At 36.6% G+C, this 4033-nt stretch overlaps 1 pseudogene; it reads left to right on the top strand.

Annotated features, from left to right (window-relative positions):
* LOC107659788 (MAM domain-containing glycosylphosphatidylinositol anchor protein 2-like) overlaps window positions 1–4033 on the top strand; it is a 178093-nt pseudogene that overhangs the window by 46608 nt on the left and 127452 nt on the right.

Consider the following 4033-nt stretch of genomic DNA (forward strand, 5'->3'; position numbering starts at 1 on the left):
AATTTAAATTGAATTCATAACTGATAACAAAAACTATTAAGAAATAAATTTCAGGCGATATACAATCATATGTCACACAATGAATGTCAGTTTTCCGTTTGTCATTGTAAATTAAATGACGTTATTTTTTTAATTTAAAAAATGGTACATCTACCAGTATTTTACTGAAAAAAATTACAGTACATGAAATGTAAGGATAAATCTATTACAGTATAGTTTTCCCTCAGGTATAGTAAGAACACTTTTTAGTCTTGTACAGTACAGACGATGCACACGAAGAAGCTTTAAACATAAAGGAGATCATGAAATACTCTCTTTTTTATTCTGCATTAAATCAAAGAGTCAGACTCTAGCGTGTACATTCATTAATCATTGCCCAGCTTCTCTAGGGATTGTTAGATGTTGAATTAGTCGTCTAGGTAGTCGTCATGTGATGCAGAGTGAACTGTGCTTGATAGAGCTCAAATCCAAAGGCAGCTGACTCATTCTGCTCAAGGACGTGTTCGTTTACACGATTAACAATATGAGGATTCGTGCTTCGATACAGAGTGATGAGATGGAGGGAGGGATGTGTTTGATGCATGATTGTGACGCTTTCGCTCTGTTCTCTTCACAGCGCCTCCTACTGTCCAGATCGTGCACTCGGGTCACGCGTGTAACGTGGAGGAGGAGCGTTACTCTGAGAGGGTTTACACCATCCGAGAGGGAGAGACGCTCGAGCTCACCTGCCTGGTCACCGGACATCCACGACCACAGGTGAGAGAGAGAGAGATGACTGATGACCTGTCAATCACTGCCTCAACATCCAATAGCAACCCAGGCTCATTGGAAATACGTGCTTCTAAATACATTTCTGCAGCACCGTTATTACGTACCTCACAGCACGTTTTGCTGCAGGTTCAAAGTGAAACGCCCAGTGAGTGGCGCTAGAACACAGGTTCAATACGTGACCTTGACACGTATTTGTTACGTTGATATAGGAACGTATTGCTGTGTTTGTATTACGTTGCTTCAGGTACATATTGCGGTGGTTCATAATTCAAATATTCGAGTAGTGTCGCTAAAAGTTAATGCTCTATCATATTGGACATATCCCTTACACCAAACCCAACCCTAAACCTACGGGACAGTGTTAACAAATGCAAAAGTGATATAAAAATGCATTTGTTGATGCAGCCGTGCTATTTTAACTTCCTTTTGTAGATTTGAGCCATTTTGTCGAACCGTGGTTTCGAACCGGAGCTCTTCACCACCTAAGTGAAACGTCGTATCGTGTGAGCTACCGAGCAAACCTATTGAATTAGAAAACTCATGCATATGAAGCTGGATATGTGTCGACAATGTTCAAATGCATCGGTTTTCAAATCTCGCAGCATATTAACATTGTTTTGAATTCATAACATAATATTCTTCAAGTAATTATGCTAAAATTAGGCTTTATTAATCGAAACTGTGGACCTGTAAATCATACTTTGTGTGAAAAGGAATAAAAGTTGTGGGAGTTTTACTGCCTCTAGTGTTCATTTCAGCTGGAAACTGCAGCGATTTGTATGTATAGGTAAATTTGTTTAGTTTTCAAACACTCACACTCACACACACACACACACACACACACACACAGTATATAAACATGCTGCGTCTCTGAATGAGGTGATATTAATGAATGTATACTGTGATGTAAGTGATGGCTGATAAATTTAACAAAATAAAATGACGTTTAATTTCTCCATAAAATGTGTCATAGAGCTCAGCAGCGTGTCTAATGCTCTCTAATGTCCTTTGACCACATAAAACCTAAATGCTGTTCAGTTTGTTGTGAATAAAATCACCTATTTATTTATTTTAGTGACCTTCTTTCCCATGAGGTTCATAGTGTGTGATTTGAGGTCATGTGTGTCGGCCGTGAAGCAGTGACATTTCAGGACACAAAACCAAACGCTGTTTTCTTCCGAATGAGAAACAAAATCTTGGAAAAACAATCCTGTTGTTTTTGGAGAGAAAAACAGCTGTGGTTAACAGAATAATTCTGTAAAAATACACTAAAAGTGTAAATATATTTGCAGGACAAACTTTACGTTTCACAGTTTAAAATGGTCATTTTTGTTTGTAAATTACATTTTAAAACAGTAAATTTAAAGCCATTTTTTGGGCTCTTTTTTAAGGACTATTATACAGTAGGTAACTAAAAACAATAATAATAAAAAATAAATGTTATTTGAAATAAAAATTGAACTGAAAAAAAAAGAAAAAAGAAAAAATTATATATATATGATATGTGTCGACAATGTTCAAATGCATCGGTTTTCAAATCTCGCAGCATATTAACATTGTTTTGAATTCATAACATAATATTCTTCAAGTAATTATGCTAAAATTAGGCTTTATTAATCGAAACTGTGGACCTGTAAATCATACTTTGTGTGAAAAGGAATAAAAGTTGTGGGAGTTTTACTGCCTCTAGTGTTCATTTCAGCTGGAAACTGCAGCGATTTGTATGTATAGGTAAATTTGTTTAGTTTCACAGATATGTAGGTAGAGGCACGTATTTCCAATGAGCCTAGGTTGTCCAATAGGGATGCACCGATATATCGGCCGATAATCGGTATCGGCATATAATCGGTACATGCTGTCAATCAAAAGGGGGTGGAAATATGTGTCAGATTGCTACTCATGTGTGAAGGAAATGTCTCTAGAATTTAGGGTTGCCAAAGTTAACACGATAATGCAATCTCACTTAAAAAAATAGTGCCGTTACCTCAGGTTCTGTTCGACTCTATGAATCACCTGTAGTTTAAAGGACAGTTCACCCAAAGATAACAATTCTGGCATCATTTACTCAGCCTCAAGTTGTTCCAAAACTGTATGACAAAAGAAGAATGGCTGGTAGCCATTGACTTCCATAGTATGGACAAAATACTATGGAAGTCAATGGCTACTGTCAACTGTTTGGTTACCAACATTCTTCAAAATATTGTCTTTTGTGTTCAGCAGACGAAAGGAACTCATACAGGTTTTGAACAATTTGAGGGTGAGTAAAGATGACAGAATTTTCATTTTTGGGTGAACTGTCCCTTTAAGTCAGGGTTGCCAGGTTTGTGGTTTTCCCTTCACTAAACATTATTTGTAATGTGCCTCCCATCCAATAATAGCAAAGAGCTTTGTGTTTTGTGACTTCTGATAAGATCAAAGTCTCAGCTTTCAAATTCTGTCTTTCAAACAATGAATGCCGTTTTGATGTTTAAATGTGGCGTGAGAGTTCGCTGTAGCGCCTCAGTTCAAGCAGGAGTCTCTTCCACTTTAACAAGTTGTAAGGTGAAATAAACATGAATAAACATTAGAAGGTGTTGAAAGATACAACTTACTGAAATGAATCATGTCTAATGTAATCAATCAATAAGTCATGGAAAGATGCCAATAAAACAGCTTGTGATCAATATGTCACTTAACGTTGTGAGGAGCTAGAGAGGAGCATATTTACTGTTAATTATATATGTGACCCTGGACCACAAAACCAGTCATAAGGGTCAACTATTTGATACAACTATCTGAAAATCTGGAATCTGAGGGTGCAAAAAATCTAAATATTGAGAAAATCGCCTTTAAAGATGTCCAAATGAAGTTCTTAGCAATGCATATTAATACTCAAAAATTAAGTTTTCATATATTTAGGGTAGGAAATTTACAAAATATCTTCATGGAACATGATCTTTACTTAATATCCTAATGATTTTTGGCATAAAAGAAAAATCGATAATTTTGACCCATACATTGTTTTTTTTGGCTATTGCAAAAATATACTCAAGCGACTTAAAGGCACAATATGTAATTTTCGCCGCTAGAGGGCACATATTTAAAATAAACAAAGAGACAAAGGCGTAGTTAGATGACGCAGTGACTGAGTGTGGAATCATGGGAGTTGTCGTCTTCATCCCCACAGCCGATGCAATCCGATGGCACTGTGGCAGAAATCATGTTCATGGATGAGCTAATGATTTATTAACATAGTAGAATGAAGCAGGGTGAGGCTGAAAGC

This window comes from Sinocyclocheilus anshuiensis, unplaced genomic scaffold, assembly GCF_001515605.1.
Source record: "Sinocyclocheilus anshuiensis isolate Anshui unplaced genomic scaffold, SAMN03320099.WGS_v1.1 scaffold519, whole genome shotgun sequence".
In the NCBI taxonomy this organism is placed as follows: domain Eukaryota; kingdom Metazoa; phylum Chordata; class Actinopteri; order Cypriniformes; family Cyprinidae; genus Sinocyclocheilus; species Sinocyclocheilus anshuiensis.